The 22,311-nt window shown below is 45.9% G+C and overlaps 1 protein-coding gene across 1 annotated transcript in view; it reads left to right on the forward strand.

Annotated features, from left to right (window-relative positions):
- The window catches only part of LOC122923132 (diacylglycerol O-acyltransferase 2-like), a 58,478-nt gene that overhangs the window by 11,260 nt on the left and 24,907 nt on the right, over positions 1-22,311 (forward strand). The window lies entirely within an intron of this gene.

Raw genomic sequence — 22,311 nt, forward strand, 5'->3', positions numbered from 1 at the left:
TCTCAGGATGGGACCTATGGAAAGCCCTGATGAGATGAGTGGCCTTAATGTCCGTCACTGGGACCCACATCCTCTCCTCAGGACCATAACCCTCCCAATGAACGAGGTACTGGAGAGAACCGCGGACAAGACGAGAATCCACAATCCTAGAGACCTGAAATTCAAGATTCCCATCAACCATAATCGGAGGAGGAGGCAAAGGCGAGGGTACAATGGGTTGAACATAAGGTTTCAATAAGGACTTATGAAAAACATTATGGATCTTCCAAATCTGAGGAAGATCAAGACGGTAGGCAACAGGATTGATGACAGACAGGATTTTGTAAGGCCCAATAAACCTAGGACCCAACTTCCAGGAGGGAACCTTCAATTTGATATTCTTGGTAGACAACCACACCAGATCACCAACATTCCGGTCCGGACCAGGCACACATCTCTTATCTGCCACACGCTTATATCTCTCACTCATGCTCTTTAGATTATCCTGAATCTTTTGCCAAATAGAAGACAAAGACGAGGAGAATCTGTCCTCATCAGGTAAACCAGAAGACCCCTCTCCCGAGAAAGTCCGAAACTGCGGATGAAACCCATATGCACCAAAAAATGGTGACTTATCAGAGGACTCCTGACGACGGTTATTTAAAGCAAACTCAGCAAGGGACAAAAAAGAACACCAATCCTCCTGATTCTCCGCCACAAAACAGCGCAGATATGTCTCCAGATTCTGATTGACGCGCTCTGTCTGGCCATTCGACTGCGGGTGGAAAGCAGAAGAGAATGACAACCCAACCCCCAAGCGAGAACAGAAAGCCTTCCAGAATCTGGAAACAAACTGTGTGCCCCTATCAGAGACTATGTCTGAAGGAATACCATGCAATTTGACAATGTGATCAATAAATGCCTGCGCCAGCGTCTTAGCATTGGGCAAACCAGGAAAAGGGATGAAATGCACCATTTTGCTAAAACGGTCCACCACCACCAGAATCACAGTCTTCCCCGAGGAACGAGGCAGGTCCGTTATGAAGTCCATGGACAGATGTGTCCAAGGATGGGAAGGAATGGGTAAGGGAAGGAGAGGACCTGATGGCCGTGAATGAGGGACTTTGGCACGAGCGCAAGTCTCGCAGGCTGCCACAAAACCCTCAACCGACTTACGCAGCGCAGGCCACCAGAATCTCCGAGCGATGAGATCCACTGTGGCTCTTGCCCCCGGGTGCCCAGCAAGGACCGTATTGTGGTGTTCCTTAAAAATCTTGTGTCTTAAAGCGAGAGGCACAAACAACCTCTCAGGAGGACAAAGATCAGGAGCCTCTGACTGGGCTGCCTGCACCTCTGCCTCCAATTCAGGAAAAAGAGCAGAGACCACCACACCTTCAGCCAAAATGGGACCCGGGTCTTCAAAATTCCCACCTCCCGGAAAACAACATGACAGGGCATCTGCCTTCACATTCTTAACCCCAGGGCGGAACGTGACAACAAAATTAAACCTTGAAAAGAACAAAGACCATCTGGCCTGTCTCGGGTTCAGACGCTTGGCTGACTCCAAGTAGGCCAGATTTTTATGGTCAGTAAACACGGTAATAGGGTGTCTGGCTCCCTCTAGCTAATGGCGCCATTCCTCAAAAGCCAACTTGATGGCTAACAATTCCCTATCTCCCACATCGTAATTTCTCTCTGCGGAGCAGAGTTTCTTCGAGAAAAAGGCACACGGTCGCCATTTGGCAGGTGAGGAACCCTGAGACAAGACTGCACCCACACCCACCTCAGAAGCATCAACCTCAACTATGAAGGGTAGAGAAATATCAGGTTGTACCAAGATGGGAGCGGAAGCAAAACTCTCCTTGATATTAGAAAAGGCCTTACGTGCCTCTACCGACCAGGAAGAAAAATCTACCCCCTGTCATAGCCAGACCCTTATTTCTGATATTTGCAGACTCTATACTGACAGGGAATGTCCCACAGGATTGGCACATGGCATATGTGGTGCCAATATTCAAAAAGGGGCCAAAAACAGAGCCTGGAAACTATAGGCCGGTAAGTTTAACATCTGTTGTGGGTAAACTGTTTGAAGGTTTTCTGAGAGATGCTATATTAGAGCATCTCAACAGAAATAAGCAAATAACGCCATATCAGCATGGCTTCGTGAGGGATCGGTCATGTCAGACTAATTTAATCAGTTTCTATGAGGAGGTAAGTTCTAGACTTGACAGCGGCGAATCAATGGATGTTGTGTATCTGGACTTCTCCAAAGCATTTGACACTGTACCACATAAAAGGTTAGTATATAAAATGAGAATGCTCGGACTGGGAGAAAACATCTGTATGTGGGTAAGTAACTGGCTCAGTGATAGAAAACAGAGGGTGGTTATTAACGGTACACACTCAGATTGGGTCACGGTCACTAGTGGGGTACCTCAGGGGTCAGTATTGGGCCCTATTCTCTTCAATATATTTATTAATGATCTTGTAGAAGGCTTGCATAGTAAAGTATCAATTTTCGCAGATGACACTAAACTGTGTAAAGTAATTAACACTGATGAGGACAGTATACTGTATATATACTACAGAGGACAGTATACTGTATATACAGGTCCTTCTAAAAAAATTAGCATATTGTGATAAAGTTCATTATTTTCTGTAATGTACTGATAAACATTAGACTTTCTTATATTTTAGATTCATTACACACCAACTGAAGTAGTTCAAGCCTTTTATTGTTTTAATATTGATGATTTTGGCATACAGCTCATGAAAACCCAAATTTCCTATCTAAAACAATTAGCATATTTCATCCGACCAATAAAAGAAAAGTGTTTTTAATACAAAAAAAGTCAACCTTCAAATAATTATGTTCAGTTATGCACTCAATACTTGGTCGGGAATCCTTTTGCAGAAATCACTGCTTCAATGCGGCGTGGCATGGAGGCAATCAGCCTGTGGCACTGCTGAGGTGTTATGGAGGCCCAGGATGCTTCGATAGCGGCCTTAAGCTCATCCAGAGTGTTGGGTCTTGCATCTCTCAACTTTCTCTTCCCAATATCCCACAGATTCTCTATGGGGTTCAGGTCAGGAGAGTTGGCAGGCCAATTGAGCACAGTAATACCATGGTCAGTAAACCATTTACCAGTGGTTTTGGCACTGTGAGCAGGTGCCAGGTCGTGCTGAAAACTGACATCTTCATCTCCATAAAGCTTTTCAGCAGATGGAAGCATGCAGTGCTCCAAAATCTCCTGATAGCTAGCTGCATTGACCCTGCTCTTGATAAAACACAGTGGACCAACACCAGCAGCTGACATGGCACCCCAGACCATCACTGACTGTGGGTACTTGACACTGGACTTCAGGCATTTTGGCATTTCCCTCTCCCCAGTCTTCCTCCAGACTCTGGCACCTTGATTTCCGAATGAAATGCAACAGTCCAGTGCTGCTTCTCTGTAGCCCAGGTCAGGCGCTTCTGCCGCTGTTTCTGGTTCAAAAGTGGCTTGACCTGGGGAATGCGGCACCTGTAGCCCATTTCCTGCACACGCCTGTACACGGTGGCTCTGGATGTTTCTACTCCAGACTCAGTCCACTGCTTCCGCAGGTCCCCCAAGGTCTGGAATCGGTCCTTCTCCACAATCTTCCTCAGGGTCCGGTCACCTCTTCTCGTTGTGCAGCGTTTTCTGCCACACTTTTTCCTTCCCACAGACTTCCCACTGAGGTGCCTTGATGCAGCACTCTGGGAACAGCCTATTCGTTCAGAAATTTCTTTCTGTGTCTTACCCTCTTGCTTGAGGGTGTCAATGATGGCCTTCTGGACAGCAGTCAGGTCGACAGTCTTACCCATGATTGCGGTTTTGAGTAATGAACCAGGCTGGGAGTTTTTAAAAGCCTCAGGAATCTTTGGCAGGTGTTTAGAGTTAATTAGTTGATTCAGATGATTAGGTTAATAGCTCGTTTAGAGAACCTTTTCATGATATGCTAATTTTTTGAGATAGGAATTTTGGGTTTTCATGAGCTGTATGCCAAAATCATCAATATTAAAACAATAAAAGGCTTGAACTACTTCAGTTGGTGTGTAATGAATCTAAAATATATTAAATTCTAATGTTTATCAGTACATTACAGAAAATAATGAACTTTATCACAATATGCTAATTTTTTGAGAAGGACCTGTATACTACAGAGGACAGTATACTGTATATATATATATATATATACACACTACAGAGGACAGTATACTACTACAGAGGGATCTGGATAGACTGGAGGCTTGGGCAGATAAGTGGCAGATGGGGTTTAACACTGATAAATGTAAAGTTATGCACATAGGAAGGAATAATGCAAGTCACCCGTACATACTAAATGGTAAAACACTGGGTAACACTGACATGGAAAAGGATCTAGGAATTTTAATAAACAGCAAACTAAGCTGCAAAAACCAGTGTCAGGCAGCTGCTGCCAAGGCCAACAAGATAATGGGTTGCATCAGAAGGGGCATAGATTCCCGTGATAAGAACATAGTCCTACCACTTTACACATCACTAGTCAGACCACACATGGAGGACTGTGTACAGTTCTGGGCTCCTGTGAACAAGGCAGACATAGCAGAGCTGGAGAGGGTCCAGAGGAGGGCAACTAAAGTAATAACTGGAATGGGGCAACTACAGTACCCTGAAAGATTATCAAAATTAGGGTTATTCACTTTAGAAAAAAGACGACTGAGGGGAGATCTAATTAATATGTATAAATATATCAGGGGTTAGTACAGAGATCTCTCCCATCAGCTATTTATCCCCAGGACTGTGACTGTGAGGAGGGGACATCCTCTGCGTCTGGAGGAAAGAAGGTTTGTACACAAACATAGAAGAGGATTCTTTACGGTAAGAGCAGTGAGACTATGGAGCTCTCTGCCTGAGGAGGTGGTGATGGTGAGTACAATAAAGGAATTCAAGAGGGGCCTGGATGTATTTCTGGAGTGTAATAATATTACAGGCTATAGCTACTAGAGAGGAGTCTTCCTCTGGATTAACTTGCGGGATAACAGGCCGAACTGGATGGATAAATGTCTTTTTTCGGCCTTATGTACTATGTTACTATGTTACTATGTTTCTGGTCATATCAGTGAGTGGTTTAACAATAGAGGAATAATTCAAAATAAACTTCCTGTAATAATTGGCAAAGCCCAAAAAAGGCATCAGCGCCTTCTGATTCTCAGGAAGCTCCCACTCAAGCACAGCGCGGACCTTCTCGGGGTCCATGCGAAAACCAGAAGCGGAGAGAAGAAACCCAAGAAATTGAATTTCTGGAACCGCAAACACACATTTTTCCAGTTTCGCGTATAATTTATTCTCCCGCAGGATGAGCAAGACCTGACGTAAATGTTCCTTATGAGTTTTGAAATCGGGAGAAAAAATGAAAATGTCATCCAAATACACTAACACAAATTTTCCCATTAAATGATAAAAAATGCTGTTCACGAAATGCTGAAAAACGGCTGGGGCATTCATCAAACCAAAAGGCATAACCAAATTCTCATAATGGCCCTCAGGGGTATTGAAGGCCGTCTTCCATTCGTCTCCTTCTCTGACCCTGACCAGGTTGTATGCCCCTCTTAGATCTAATTTGGAAAAGACTTTAGCCCCAACAACCTGGTTAAACAGGTCCGGGATCAGAGGAAGCGGATAAGGGTCACGAATTGTGATACTGTTCAGCTCCCTGAAATCCAGACAAGGTCTTAAAGAACCATCTTTTTTCTTAACAAAGAAAAAAACAGCGGCAACAGGTGACTTCGAGGGTCGTATGTGTCCCTTTCTCAGACTCTCAGAGATATAAGCACGCATAGCGATCCTCTCAGGTTGGGAAAGATTGTATAAACGAGATTTAGGCAGCTTGGCGCCTGGGATGAGATTAATAGGGCAATCGTACTCCCTGTGCGGGGGCAAGTCCTGAACACCACTCTCAGAGAAGACATCCGAAAATTCAGAGAGAAAAGATGGTACAGTCTTAGTAGAAACCTCAGAAACAGATGTCGTGAGGCAATTCTCTCTGCAAAAGTCACTCCAACCATTTATTTGCCTCGCTTGCCAATCAATGGTGGGGTTATGTTTAGTGAGCCAGTGTAGCCCCAACACAAGAGGAGTAGGTAATCCGCTAAGGACAAAACATGACACATCCTCAACATGAGCATCACTCACAATTAAACGGATATTGTGAACTATGCCCTTTAATCATTTCTGAGAAAGTGGAGCGGAATCAATAGCAAAAAACAGGAATATCCTTTCCCAAAGTGCGCACCTGGAAACCATGAGTTATCGCAAAATGATTATCAATGAGATTGACAGCTGCTCCACTATCTACAAAAATGTCACAAAAAATGTTCTTGCTCTCTAGCGCCACCCTGGCAGGCAGGACAAAACGGGAACTACAAGCAAACGGAAAACCTTCAATTTCTGCCTCAACCCTGCCAATAGTAACAGATGGAACATTTTTAAAAGATTTTTTCCTTTTTGTTTCTTTATTACTCCCAGAAAACTGCCTGAATCTCCTAGAGGGACAAATATTTGCCAAATGATTTATACCTCCACAACAAAAACAAACCCTCCCATGCGAGCTGAATCTTCTATTGTCAGAAGCAATCAACCCCAGCTGCATGGGCTCCTGCTCAGAAGGGGTTGACAGCGACTGAGACCCCTGCGCATAGAATGAGACTGCTGCACTGTCCTGGGACTGAGTATGACAGATGGAAGAGATCTCTCCTCTCTCTAAGACGCCTGTCAATACGAACGGCCTGAGACATAGCACAGTCCAAGGAGATAGGCCTCTCATGAAAGGCAAATGCATCTTTCAATCCCTCTGAAAGACCATGGCAAAATTGACTTCGGAGTGCAGCATCATTCCAACCAGTATCAGCTGCCCATCTCCGAAATTCGGAGCAGTATATCTCTGCGGATTGTTTACCCTGGCATAACAGACGTAGTCTAGACTCAGCCAAAGCAACACGATCCGGATCATCATATATCTGACCCAGGGCTAAAAAGAAATCATCCACTGAACGGAGGGGCCGTGCCCCCACCGGCAGCGAAAAGGCCCACGACTGAGCGTTACCCCTGAGCAGCGATATAATGATCCCCACCCTCCGTTCCTCATCACCAGAAGAATGGGGAAGAAGGCGAAAATGGAGTTTGCAAGCCTCTCTGAAACGCACAAAATTCTCACTAACCCCGGAGAACGTATCCGGGAGCGAGATCTTAGGCTCAGAACAAGCTCCATGAACGCAAGCTGAACCGGTCACTAGAAACTGAGAAAGAGTCTTACGGAGATCAGCTACCTCCAATGAAAGACCCTGGAAACGTTCAGTCAAAAGTGAAACCGGATCCATGCTTGAGACGGTTTTGGCGGCTTATAATGTCACGGAAGGTGTACAGGAAACAAGACCATGCAAAATGAATATATGACTCACTGGATCCAAAACTAAGGAACAAAAGGGAGACCCCTGCATCAGACTTGGCTCTCTCCCTCTCTGCTCAGCCTATGCGAAAATCCCAATGGTGGATGATCGCATATCCACGTACCTTGACTATATACCACCTGAACACCCTACAATAGTGAGGGGACACGACCACCAGCTCCCTACACTAGACACTGAGGGAGTCAGGGTCACCTGGGATCCAGCAAACAGAAAATCACTAATAAATGTACAGCACTTATCTTGTAGAAGGCTGGAAGATAGGATCAGCATGCACACACACTCCAGGAAGTTGTATAAGCCGCACACTAATGCATTATGGGGAGGAATTTAAAGGGATGCAATCAGTCCAACTACATGACAGCTGAGAGAGGCTAACGAGATGAGGAACTGAAATTCAAAACAAAGAAAACTCAAGGAGGAGGCTCTGAAAGGCTTCTGTCAGAGCTTCTTAGCTGTCTGGTTGTGACAGGTAGTCACTGACAGTATCGCACAAAATGGGGAAGACGTTAATAGTGTTGTTCCATCTTGCCATTACTAAAGCAAGAAAGGACTGTGCCGACCACCTTTTAATTTCCAGGCTTCCTTTTGCCAAGGGCCCAATCGTAGTACTGAACGCAGCCTCACTGATAGGTACAACTACAGATCCTGTATTATACTCCAGAGCTGCACTCACTATTCTGCTGGTGGAGTCACTGTGTACATACATTACCGTACTTATCCTGTACTGATCCTGAGATGCATCCTGCATTATACTCCAGAGCAGCACTCACTATTCTGCTGGTTGAGTCACTGTATAGATACATTACTTATCCTGTACTGATCCTGAGATACATCCTGTATTATACTCCAGAGCTGCACTCACTATTCTGCTGGTGCAGTCACTGTGTACATACATTACATTACTTATCCTGTACTGATCCTGAGATACATCCTGTATTATACTCCAGAGCTGCACTCACTATTCTGCTGGAGCAGTCACTGTGTACATACATTACATTACTTATCCTGTACTGATCCTGAGTTACATCCTGTATTATACTCCAGAGCTGCACTCACTATTCTGCTGGTGCAGTCACTGTGTACATACATTACATTACTTTTCCCTTACACCCATGACAGCATCCTTGAGAGACCGCCTCCATCCTGGACAGGAAACAGGAACTTTCGCGGAGAGCTTCTTAAGGAGGGACTCAGCCCATATACCACCAGTTTCTGTTTCCTGTCCTACGGATAGGACTACATTTTGTGGAGAGCTACGAAGGCTGCAGGGCCCTGAAAGTTCTTTTCTTTTTTATTATAGGGGTTACCTGGTAGGAGCTGCCGGAACACTGGATTCGAAAAAACCTTCTTGGTCCTGGGGCAGGCCAGGTCAATGTCCGCGGGCAGTCACAGCCGTACCGAGAGGTGAGGCTGTCACGCCGGATCATCCTGGCAGTGTTCGGGAGGTCTAGGGCCTTTTTTCTCTGCAAGCCCTCTCCCATAGTCCTTACAGAGGCAGGGGGCGGAGCAGGATTCATACTCTCATTTAGAGCGCGAACCGGAACTTAAGGACGTAACTTTCGGTATTTGGAACGCATAGTGTTTCGGAAGTACGGCGCTCAAGAAGGCCGCTGGGGGGCATTGGCAGGGACCAGACCTGGGGTTAAGTGCGCAGGTAGAAGGATTCAAGCCAGCCTGCAAGCATCGGTGGAGTCCTTTATGGAAGACCCTCCATCCCTGGATCCTACCATGGAAGAAGAGGGTGGTCAGCACACTGGTGACCAGGACAGTCATAATGCAAGACTGTTATTCCTGGTGGAGTAAGGGGGTCAATCCCTAACTTCATTTTTTCATCTTTTGTGCTCTAATTGGGTTTATTTGTTGCTATTATATTCTAGAATATCAAAAAGAGTCCTAGGAAAGCTGTCTCTAAAACCCTTGGGAAAGAGTGTGCAGTGTGTAGAAAGAAACTCGCTCCCCCCTGGCCAAAGTTGTTATGCCAACACTGTGTACAAGATGGTAGAAGAGGAATCCCCATCGCTAATGCAGAGTATCAAAAATATTGTCGTCCGAGATTGCGGATTCTATGAAGGAATTTAAAAATTGCTTCCTTCATCACCTTCTAGCAGGCAGGAACGCTCTAGTAGAATATTGGATTCAGACTCTTCAAAGAGAGAGGCAGAACAGGGAGAGGTTCTGGACAGTTCTAGCCCATCCTCAGATGAAGAGTTCATGGGTAAACCATTATTCTCCCATGAAGACACTGATTCCCTACTTAAGGCCATTAGAGCCACTATGAAGGTGGACAAGTCTAAAGAACGAAAGACAGTCCAACAGATAATGTTCGGTGACCTAGGTCATAAAGAAAAATCAAGGGTCTTTCCGATAAATGAAAATATAAAATACCGAATACAAAAAGAATGGAGGAAACCTGACAAAAATGTCTTTATTCCTAAGAATGTTAAAAGGAAAGACCCCTTTTGAGGGTGAATCCTCCTGTTGGGACAGACCTCCTAAATTAGACGCCCCAATTGCAGAGGTATATCTTAAGAATGCTTGGGAGGCCTCCACTCAGGCGTTCAAGCCTAATATCGCCGGTAGGTCTACGGCTAGGTCCTTAAAATTGTGGTTACAGAATTTAGAGCCCCACATTGAAAATAAAACTCCCAGAGAACAGTTATTGGAAGTATTTCCTACAATCTTAAAAGCAGTCGACTTCATATCCGATGCTTATGCTGATGCCTTAAAGTTAAATGCCAGATCAGCTGCCTTAGCCAATTCCGCAAGAAGGGCCATTTGGCTAAAAGGATGGACGGGAGATACAGGATCTAAAAACAAATTATACGCTATTCTCATTTTCACAAAAACAGAAAAGATTTCAACAGAGACAAAAGGCAAAGATACTGGAAGGACAACAGGGGTAAAAAAGATAAAGGACTCCTGTATAACTCCCAGACCAATACCTGTTCTAAAGTTAATCAGCAATGACTGTTTCGTTCCGGTGGGGGGGGGGGGGGGGGGGGAGACTCTCTCTTTTTTCTATCACGCTTGGGGAAAAAAATCTCCTCAAGTCCGTGGATTTTAGGGGTTATAAGAGACGGGTTCCGTCTGGAGTTTGTCTCTCCTCCACCGGAAAGAATAAGAATTGTAGATCTAGCTCAAAATTCTGTAGTAAACATAGCATTGAAACAAGAGGTCCTTTCTCTTTTAAAGAAGGTCTTGATTCAGGTACCAGACTCAGAAAAAGGAAAGGGAGTCTGACAGGGTGGGGAGGAGCATATTGTCAGTCGTAAATCCATCAGGGGGAGTGGCGTCCATTGGAAAGACAGGATTCTCAAAATATGAGGGAGCTGAAAGCAGTTTTACTTGCTCTCGGAGCATTTCTATCAAAAATAAAAGGAAAAGGAGTAAAGGTTTTCTCGGACAACGCAACAGTGGTATCCTATTTGAACAGACGAGGAGGAACAAGAAATCTTATCCCACTGACCGCAGAATTTTTTTCTCTAATTATCCTGTGTGTTCCTTTTATCAAGGCAGTTCACTTAAAGGGAACAGAAAACAAAAAGGCAGACTATCTAAGCAGAAACCGTTTAGACCAAGGGGAGTGGTGTTTGAATCATCTTCAACCAGATATTTCGGCTATAGGGCAATCCTCAAATAGACCTTTTTGCGACCAAAATCAAAAGTGCCAACTTTTCTCTCTAGATCCAGAAGATTCTCCAGCAGGAATAGATGCTTTTACTCTTCCATGGCCCGGTCAACTTCTATATGCCTTTCCACCTCTAAGACTGATCACGAGAGTACTACAGAAGTTGAGACAGCACAAAACAAGACTTATTCTGATTGCCCATTTTTGGCCAAGGAGAACGTGGTTCACCTGGTTAAGAAAACTATCTCTCGCGGATCCCTGGATTCTTCTGGACAGACAGGATTTTTTGTTTCAAGGGCCGATCCTTCATCCGGAAGTAGTAAATCTTCACTTAACAGCCTGGTATCTGAGAGGAATATATTAGAAAAAAAGAAGCTTATCTAAAGAAGTGATTTCCACCCTTCTGTCATGTAGGAAAGAGGTTACCTTTACAATATACCTAAGAATATGGAAGACGTTCTTGAGTTTCTCGAAGATCCCGGTAGATCCATTGGGTCCTCCTCCGATGCCAGAGATTTTGGATTTTTTACAAAGTGGGCTTAATAAAAAACTAAGAATCAGCACTCAAGTCCAGATTTCAGCACTTAGTGTCTATTTAGATTTTTCCCTGGCTAATCATCCTTGGATTAGGAGATTTTTCAAGGAAGTTAGCAGAACTAAGCCGGTGACCAGATTCTCTGCTCCTCCGTGGCATCTCAACCTACTTTTATCTAGAATGATGGAACCTCCCTTTGAGCCTCTACAGGAATTACCTATTAAAATTCTGTCTTTCAAAACTGCCTTTCTAGTAGCTATCACCTCTGCTAGGCGTGTGAGTGAGATTTCTGCCCTCTCTACCTCCTCCCTATACTAACCTCTTGGATGACAGACTTATCATTAAACCTGATCCTTCTTTTCTCCCAAAAGTGGTCACCTTTTTTCATAGACCCCAAGACATTGTGCTTCCTTCTTTGTGCCAATTGCCAAACAAGGAAAAAGAAAAGAAACCTCATTGTCTAGATGTGAGAAGATGCCTGTTAGAATACCTAGAAGTCACTAGGCCTTGGAGGAAGTCCTCTAGACTTCTTCTACAGTATGGGGAAAAGAAGGGTAATAAGGTTACATCTAGGACACTATCTACAGATGGATAGTTGGGGCCATCTCTTTAGCCTATTCTTCAGCAGGGGAACCTTCTTCTTTAGCCTTTGGCGCTCACTCAACCAGGTCCATCTCTGCTTCCTGGGCAAAGAGAGCAGACACATCCCTAGAACAGATTTGTAGGGCAGCTACTTGGAAATCTCCATGTACCTTTTTTCCGCCACTACAAACACGGTGGTTGGAACCAAAGATCTCAAATTTGGACTCATCAGGCCAAAGCACAGATTTCCACTGGTCTAATGTCCATTCCTTGTATTATTTAGCCCAAACAAGTATTTTCTGCTTGTTGCCTGTCCTTAGCAGTGGTTTCCTAGCAGATATTTTACCATGAAGGCCTGATTCACACAGTCTCCTCTTAACAGTTGTTCTAGAGATGTGTCTGCTGCTAGAACTCTGTGTGGCATTGACCTGGTCTCTAATCTGAGCTGCTGTTAACCTGCGATTTCTGAGGCTGGTGACTCGGATGAACTTATCCTCCACAGCAGAGGTGACTCTTGGTCTTCCTTTCCTGGGGCGGTCCGCATGTGAGCCAGTTTCTTTGTAACGCTTGATGTTTTTTGTGACTGCACTTGGGGACACTTTCAAATTTTTCCCAATTTTTCGGAGTGACTGACCATCATTTCTTAAAGTAATGATGGCCACTCGTTTTTCTTTACTTAGCTGCTTTTTTCTTGCCATAATACAAATTCTAACAGTCTATTCAGTAGGACTATCAGCTGTGTATCCACCTGACTTCTCCACAACGCAACTGATGGTCCCAACCCCATTTATAAGGCAAGAAATCCCACTTATTAAACCTGACAGGGCACACCTGTGAAGTGAAAACTATTTCAGGTGACTACCTCTTGAAGCTCATCAAGAGAATGCCAAGAGTGTGCAAAGCAGTAATCAAAGCAAAAGGTGGCTACTTTGAAGAACCTAGAATATGACATATTTTCAGTTATTTTGTTATGTATATAATTCCACATGTGTTAATTCATACAAACCGGATTCCCAAAAAGTTGGGACACTATACAAATCGTGAATAAAAACTGAATGCAATGATGTGGAGGTGCCAACTTCTAATATGTTATTCAGAATAGAACATAAATCACGGAACAAAAGTTTAAACTGAGAAACCATTTCCCTTACCATTTTAAGGGAAAAATATGTTGAATCAGAATTTCATGGTGTCAACAAATCCCCAAAAAGTTGGGACAAGGCCATTTTCACCAGTGTGTGGCATCTCCCCTTCTTACAACACTCAACAGACGTCTGGGGACCGAGGAGACCAGTTTCTCAAGTTTAGGCCTCATGCACACGACAGTTTTTTTTCACGGTCCGCAAAAACGGGGTCCGTGATCCGTGACCGTTTTTTCGTCCGTGGGTCTTCCTTGATTTTTGGAGGATCCACGGACAGGAAAAAAAAGTCGTTTTGGTGTCCGCCTGGCCGTGCGGAGCCAAATGGATCCGTCCTGAATTACAATGCAAGTCAATGGGGACGGATCCGTTTGATGTTGACACAATATGGTGCCATTTCAAACGGATCCGTCCCCATTGACTTTCAATGTAAAGTCTGGAGTTTTTATACCATCGGATTGAAGTTTTCTCCAATCCGATGGTATATTTTAACTTGAAGCGTCCCCATCACCATGGGAACGCCACTATGTTAGAATATACTGTCGGATATGAGCTACTTCGTGAAACTCAGATCCGACAGTATATTCTAACACAGAGGCGTTCCCATGGTGATGGGGACGCTTCAGGTTAGAATACACTACAAACTTTGTACAAGACTGCCCCCTGCTGCCCGGCAGCACCCGATCTCTTACAGGGGGCCGTGATTAGCACAATTAACTTCTCAGGTGCCACACCTGAAGGGGTTAATTGTACTATCATATCCCCCTGTAAGAGATCAGGGCTGCCAGGCAGCAGGGGGCAGACCCCCCCCCCTCCCCAGTTTGAATATTGTTGGTGGCACAGTGTGCGCCCCCATCGGGCCCCCCGTCCTCCCTCTAGTGTAATAAATCGTTGGTGGCACAGTGTGCGCCCCCGATCGGGCCCCCCTTCCTCCCTCTAGTGTAATAAATTGTTGGTGGCACAGTGTGCGCCCCCCATCGGGCCCCCCCTTCCTCCCTCTATTGTTATAAATCGTTGGTGGCACAGTGTGCGCCCCCCATCGGCCCCCCTCCCTCTATAGCAGTATCAACATTGGTGGCAGTGTGCGGCCTCCCATCTCCCCCCCCCCCCCGATCATTGGTGGCAGCGGAGTTCCGATCGGAGTCCCAGTTTAATCTCTGGGGCTCCGATCGGTAACCATGGCAACCAGGACGCTACTGCAGTCCTGGTTGCCATGGTTACTTAGCAATAGTAGAAGATTCATAGTTACCTGCTTGCTGCTGCGATGTCTGTGTCCGGCCGGGAGCTCCACCTACTGGTAAGTGACAGGTCTGTGCAGTGCATTGCTAAAGAACTGTCACTTACCAGTAGGTGGAGCTCCCGGCCGGTCACAGACATCGCAGCAGCAAGCAGGTAAGTATGAATCTTCTACTGTTGTACTATTGCTAAGTAACCATGGCAACCAGGGCTGCAGTAGCTTCCTGGTTGCCATGGTTACCGATCGGAGCCCCAGCGAATAAACTGGGACTCCGATCGGAACTCCGCTGCCACCAATGATCGGGGGGCGGGGGGAGATGGGAGGCCGCACACTGCCACCAATGTTGATACTGCTATAGAGGGAGGGGGGGCCCAATGGGGGGCGCACACTGTGCCACCAACGATTTATAACAATAGAGGGAGGAAGGGGGGGCCCGATGGGGGGCGCACACTGTGCCACCAACGATATTCAAACTGGGGAGGGGGGGTCTGCCCCCTGCTGCCTGGCAGCCCTGATCTCTTACAGGGGGATATGATAGTACAATTAACCCCTTCAGGTGCCGCACCTGAAAGGGTTAATTGTAGGATCACGGTCCCCTGTAAGAGATCGGGTGCTGCCAGGCAGCAGGGGGCAGTCTTGTACAAAGTTTGTAGTGTATTCTAACTAGAAGCGTCTCCATCACCATGGGAACGCCTCTGTGTTAGAATATACTGTCGGATATGAGTTTTCACGAAGTGAAAACTTAGATCTGAAAAAAGCTTTTATGCAGACGGATCTTCAGATCCGTCTGTATGAAAGCAACCTACGGCCACGGATCACGGACACGGATGCCAATCTTGTGTGCATCCGTGTTCTTTCATGGACCCATTGACTTAAATGGGTCCGTGAACCGTTGTCCGTCAAAAAAATAGGACAGGTCATATTTTTTTGACGGACAGGATACACGGATCACGGCCTCGGCTGCAAAACGGTGCATTTTCCGATTTTTCCACGGACTCATTGAAAGTCAATGGGTCCGCGAAAAAAAACGGAAAACGGCACAACGGCCACGGATGCACACAACGGTCGTGTGCATGAGGCCTTAGAAATAGGAATGCTCTCCCATTCTTGTCTAATACAGGCCTCTAACTGTTCCATCGTCTTGGGCCTTCTTTGTTGCACCTTCCTCTTTATGATGCGCCAAATGTTCTCTATAGGTGAAACATCTGGACTGCAGAGTGGCCATTTCAGTACCCGGATCCTTCTCCTACGCAGACATGATGTTGTGATTGATGCAGAATGTGGTCTGGCATTATCTTGTTGAAAAATGCAGGGTCTTCCCTGAAAGAGATGACGTCTGGATGGGAGCATATGTTGTTCTAGAACCTGAATATATTTTTCTGCATTGATGGTGCCTTTCCAGACATGCAAGCTGCCCATGCCACACGCACTCATGCAACCCCATACCATCAGAGATGCAGGCTTCTGAACTGAGCGTTGATAACAACTTGGGTTGTCCTTGTCCTCTTTGGTCCGGATGACATGGCGTCCCAGATTTCCAAAAAGAACTTCGAATCGTGACTCGTCTGACCACAGAACAGTCTTCCATTTTGCCACACTCCATTTTAAATGATCCCTGGCCCAGTGAAAACGCCTGAGCTCGTGGATCTTGCTTAGAAATAGCTTCTTCTTTGCACTGTAGAGTTTGAGCTGGCAACGGCGGATGGCACGGTGGATTGTGTTCACTGACAATGGTTTCTGGAAGTATTCCTGAGCCCATTCTGGGATTTCCTTTACAGTAGCATTCCTGTTTGTGGTGCAGTGTCGTTTAAGGGCCCGGAGATCACGGGCATCCAGTATGATTTTACGGCCTTGACCCTTACGCACAGAGATTGTTCCAGATTCTCTGAATCTTCGGATGATGATAGATGCAAAGTCTTTGCAATTTTTCGCTGGGTAACACCTTTCTGATATTGCTCCACTATCTTTCTGCGCAACATTGTGGGAATTGGTGATCCTCTACCCATCTTGGCTTCTGAGAGACACTGCCACTCTGAGAAGCTCTTTTTATACCCAATCATGTTGCCAATTGACCTAATTAGTGTTAATTGGTCTTCCAGCCCTTCGTTATGCTCAAATTTACTTTTTCCAGTCTCTTATTGCTACTTGTCCCAACTTTTTGGGGATTTGTTGACACCGTGAAAATTTGAATCAACGTATTTTTCCTTTTAAAATGATACATTTACTCGGATTAAACGTTTGATCCGTCATCTACGTTCTATTGCAAATAAAATATTGACATTTGCCATCTCCTGACCCTGTGACTATCTGTATTGCTGATGCCGTGCTGCTGAGCCTGCGTGCCACTCTGTGAGGAGGCTGGGGTAGGAGGCCGGGCCCGGCGGGGAAAGTCCGCAAGTTATGTATTTAAAAATAAATAAATGAATAAAAAATGTCAGCCCTGGCGCCGCCCCTCCTTCTCTGCTCTCTCAGGCAGCTGCTTGGTCTGCCTTATTATAGAGCCGGCCCTGCCCGGAGGTCCTAGGGAGATGGTTCTGGGACCAACAGATTTGCCGGGGTTCTAGCTACAAGCGGACTCGAATGGATGGGCGATTCATAATTCCTTATGAACGGCTGGTGCCACCCTGTCTGATAACTGGGTTTGAAGTGGTGAATGGCTTAGACCTCCTGCTGAGAGATCCTTCCTAGTACATCTCCTTTGTTCCTGGTTGACTGGAGGACGTGTGAATTGTAAACAATTGGCTTGCTTGAAGCCTGGACCCCTGAGGGGCTTTCTATCTGACAGCACATGGCTGGGGAGAGAGAACATACTTTGCATGTAAACGGACTGTGTACATGCCAAAAGGTGAATCAAATGAAAATCATGGCTGCCAGTAAATGCCAATTACATGATTTTCCTATTTTATAACATAAAGTCATGATTTTATGAAAGACACGGAGGCGACACTTAATCCTTTCTTTACTGAACCACCATAGCAGCAAAGAGAAAATGAAATGCAAACGGTAACCATGACAATAACTCCCCCCTAGTGTCCCTGTATATAAGGACCCTCTCAACTGGAATCCTCCTCTTTCTTTGTGGTATTGACACCGACTAGACTGCTGATAACCGGAACTCCAAAACGATGAAGTAAGAATTGATGCAACCTGAACTTGCTAGACCTCAACCGTTGCGTAGCAACCGAAGAAACACTGGATCACTGGTGGGGATCTGTAAGATTACGCTCCCTGCAAACGAGTATTTTCAACCTATGGAGAAAAAGAGAAGAACAGGCATTGTGTAAACGTGACTGAGACTGCGGTAAATCGTAACTAAACTGTTGAAGTATATAACAACGTAAGCCAATCATATGCATAGATATTAATATACTAACGGAAAAAGAAACCTATGTGGGAGGGAGTCGGGCGGGGCAATACTTGCCTCCGTGTCTTTCATAAAATCATGACGTCATAAAATAGGAAAATCATGTCATTTTATATCAAGACACGGAGGCTCCTATTGCAGGTTTAAAGCCGAGCTACCACCGAAGAAAAGGCATGAGACGCCGGTTGAAAATAAAATTCCCGGAAGGTGGAAACTCGAGACCAATCCGCCAATTTCATGACTTCTTCCAAACGAGCCCCCGACACAGTCATAGAGGTGGCCGCCGCACTGCGGACTGAGTGCGCGGTGGATAGGGAAAGGATTTTCTTAACCCACTGTGAGAGTAACACTGGTAACCGGGGCAAAAGGCAGACGGAATGAGATAAATAAATGGGGGACAGTTGGCAAGCAGAAACTTGACGTTCGAGCTTCGTATTCCCGTAGACAGGTGACTGGACAATACTGCGGAGAAGAAGGAAAACTGGGATAAGAAACTGACCTAATGTTAGTTTTTGTTCGACGGGAAATATTGAAAGTACCCCTTCTGGGGTAAATGAACGGGCATCATGATCTAGGGCGCACACATCCGATACTCTTTTGCAAGAAATCAGACAAAACAATGTGACTAACTTCGCCGACAATTGGCGAAGCGATAGCAGTTCATTAGAGGGCCAGACACCAGAAAAATTAAGACAGCCGAGACATCCCATGTCGTGGAAAATAGAGGTCTTGGCAGTTGTGAAAGTCGAGAGCCCCTGAGCAACTGAGACATGAGAGGATGCTTCCCAGCTGGGCAGCCATCAAAGTCCTGATGTCTGGAAGATATTGCTGATCTGTATACATTAATAGTGCGATAAGCTTTACCTTCTTCGAATAGGGATGTAAGGAATTGTAACACGGAAATCACAGGTGCATCAACTGAATCCAGGTTCCGAATGAAGCACCAGCGAGACCAAACTTCCCAGGCTGCTCGATAGGCCCGCCTGGTAGCGGGGGCCCATGCACTCTCCAATAGGAATCTAGTCATCTCTGAAATGCCCGTGATGTCCCAGGGACCCCTGACACTTTGCATGCCAGGAGTCGCAAGGATCCCTCCTGAAGCTGAGGATGAGGTTGGTTGGATGGACCCATGAGAAGTTCCGGGTAAGTGGGTAGAAGGAGGGGTTCTTCTACGAGCAGCTCCAACAACTGGGGAAACCAGGATTGGGTTGTCCAAAAAGGCAGAATCAGAACCAGGTCGGCTGATTGACGGCGAATCTGGAGTAACACCCGAGGGATCAGCGCGAAAAGTGGAAACGCGTACATGAGGGATCCTGTCCACTGCTGGAGAAAGGCGTCCACTGCTTCCGCCTCCGGATCCGGTCACCAGCTGTAGAATCTGGGTAGTTGGGCGTTCAACCGTGACGCGAATAGATCGATGGAGAATGGTCCCCAAAGAGACGAGATGGTAGAGAACATTGTCCAGTCTAGTTTCCAATCGCTGGAGTCGGAAAGATATTGCGAACTCCAGTCGGCGAGGGTATTGTGGAGGCCTGGGAGGTATTCCGCCACTACTGTGATGTCGTTGGCCAAGCAGAAGGTCCAAAAATCCTTTGCCAGATGTGTTAAAATGGTGGAACGAGTGCTGCCCATGCAGTTGACATACCGGACCGCTGATACATTGTCCATGCAGAGTCTAATGCAAGCTTTGACTGTGCTGTTGACGAAGATCCGTATCGCAAAGGACCCCGCAAGGAGTTCCAAGGCGTTGATATGGAGCTGTGATTCGTCCGCCGACCATTGGCCTCCGGTGGAGACCCCATTGCAATGAGCCCCCAAACCGTGAAGGCTGGCGTCCGACTCCACGATCAGGTCTGGTTGGGGCCCAAAGATCGCTTTGCCATTCCATACTGAGAGATTGTGGATCCACCACGTTAGCTCGTGTCTGGTTTCCATGTCCAATGTGAGCACATCGGCGTAAGACGCCCCCGCCCGGAGGTGAGAAATTTTGAGGTGTTGTAGAGCTCGATAGTGCAGAGGGAAAATAGCCTGAATGGAAGAGGCTAACAGGCCAATTATTCCAGCCAGATACCGAAGGGATATTTGAGGAAGAGCAAGGGTGTGACGTATCTCCTTGCGAATAGCACAGACCTTTGTCTGACGGAGACTGAGAGTTTGTCCGATCGAATCTATGGTGAAGCCCAGAAATTCCATGGAAATGGAGGGACTCAAACAGGATTTCTCTCTGTTGATGATAAACCCGAGACTGGCAAGGAGCGTTATGGACGTCTTTAAATGTTCCTGAAGAACGGAAGGACGTTGGGCAATGAAGAGGATATCGTCCAGATAAATGATTAATCGTACTCCCCGGCAGCGAAGCCAGGCCACCACTGGGCGCATTAGCTTGGTGAAGCACCATGGGGCGGAAGAGAGGCCGAATGGCAGGCACGTGAAGCGCCAGACCTGACCGTTCCAACAGAACCAGAGTAAATCTCTGGAAGCGGGTGCTACCAGAACCGTTAGGTAGGCATCCTTGAGATCTAACTTCACCATCCAGTCCCCCTGGGAGCAGCATGTCTCTTAGGAGATGGATGCCTTCCATTTTGAAATGGCGGTAACGAATGAAGGCGTTCAGGGCTTTGAGATTGATCACAGGGCGCATTTGGCCCCCTTTCTTCTGCACCAAGAAGATGCTGCTGATAACTCCTGTGTGTAAACGGGAGGATAGTTCTATCGCCCCTTTCTGGTACAGTACCGTCAGCTCCTTGTGGATAAGAGAACGTGCTGGCTCGGGCAGGATCATCTGGTGTGGGAGAGGCAGGTTTACGGGGGTGGCTATAAGGTCTATCTGGAAGCCTCTGACTGTGGACAGTACCCATGTGTCGGAGGTGATCTTTGACCATACATGAGAAAAGATATAGTCTGCCCCCTATGCAAACAACAGAAGAATTCAGAGGAGAATGAGGACTTACCGTATGGTCGTCTGGAAGCCGGATTTCCTAACCGAAAGTCCCCTAAGCTACCCCATGTATATCCCACATGTATAGGTAGGGAAAACCAAAGGTAGCTCATGGGGGAAAAAACATCAAGTATCTGCATAAGGAGAAAATTATCAAGATCGTACTTAGCTGGAGGTGGCGGCAGCAGCAAAGAAAGAGGAGGATTCCAGTTGAGAGGGTCCTTATATACAGGGTGAGTGTACTTATCCTGAGTTACATCCTGTATTATACTCCAGAGCTGCACTCACTATTCTGCTGGTGGAGTCAGTGTACATACATTACTTATCCTGTACTCATTCTATATTCTGCAGTGCTTTACAGACATTAGCATCACTCTGTCCCCAATGGGGCTCACAGTTTAAGTTCCCTATCAGTATGTCTTTGGAGTGTGGGAGGAAAATGCCAACACGGAGAGAACATACAATCTCCATGCAGATGTTTTTCTTGGTTGGATTCGAACCCAGGACCCCAGAGCTGCAAGGCAACATGCTGCCCAATATACTGTATACTACTCCAGAGCTGCATTCACTATTCTGCAAGCCTCATTTCATGTCTTCCAGCACTCCATATTTTCTAATATTCAGTGTTTTAACTGATCACTAGTTTCGACATCTCTGCTTGCCATCAGTGAATGAAAGCTTTCCTGGCCTCCACTGAGAGGCTGCAAATCATGTCCAACTGCCACAGGGGTTTATTTCATTATGAAATATCTGCTACATTGTATCATTGCCTTTGTTGCAGTTGAACATAATTTAGTTCTCAGTGGACACGATGTATGTTTCCATTCACTGACAACAAGTGGGGATCTTGAAATTGTTGAGGACTTGCATTCCCCTATGTTTTTTTTTTTGCATTCCCCTATGTTTTTATTTCAATATTAACAAACAGATTTATATCATTAAACATAATTTTTCAAACTGAAGCCCCCCCCCCCCCAATTCCCTCCCCCTCCCATGATGTGTCCTACTTCTCCACCGGCTCTCCATAACATGACCGAGAAATGGTGGAGAGAGATGGAGAGCGGAGGGAGCTCTATGGGTTCAATTCTCCCCAAATTCTACTCTTCTTCTATTTTTTATCTATCTCTTTGCTTATACAAAATATGTTCATATCTCTTATTGATCTTTACCAAATTTAACCACGTGTTAATACTAGGGACATTTCGTGCAAACCAAGAGCGTGCTATTAGGAGTCTTGCCAAAAACATTATTTCAAGCAAAAGATTTTTTTTTATATTGGTGACAACCCACCTTGGCAAGATCCCCCAATACCCAGCATTCAGCAATAAAAGGAATCCGCACATTCAGTTTTCTCTCTATGTGATCGTGAATAGTCTCCTAATATTGTTTCAACTCCGGGCAAGACCAGAACATATGCAAATAATCCGCACCAGAAACA

The sequence above is a fragment of the Bufo gargarizans genome, unplaced genomic scaffold, assembly GCF_014858855.1.
Source record: "Bufo gargarizans isolate SCDJY-AF-19 unplaced genomic scaffold, ASM1485885v1 original_scaffold_1246_pilon, whole genome shotgun sequence".
NCBI classification, from domain to species: domain Eukaryota; kingdom Metazoa; phylum Chordata; class Amphibia; order Anura; family Bufonidae; genus Bufo; species Bufo gargarizans.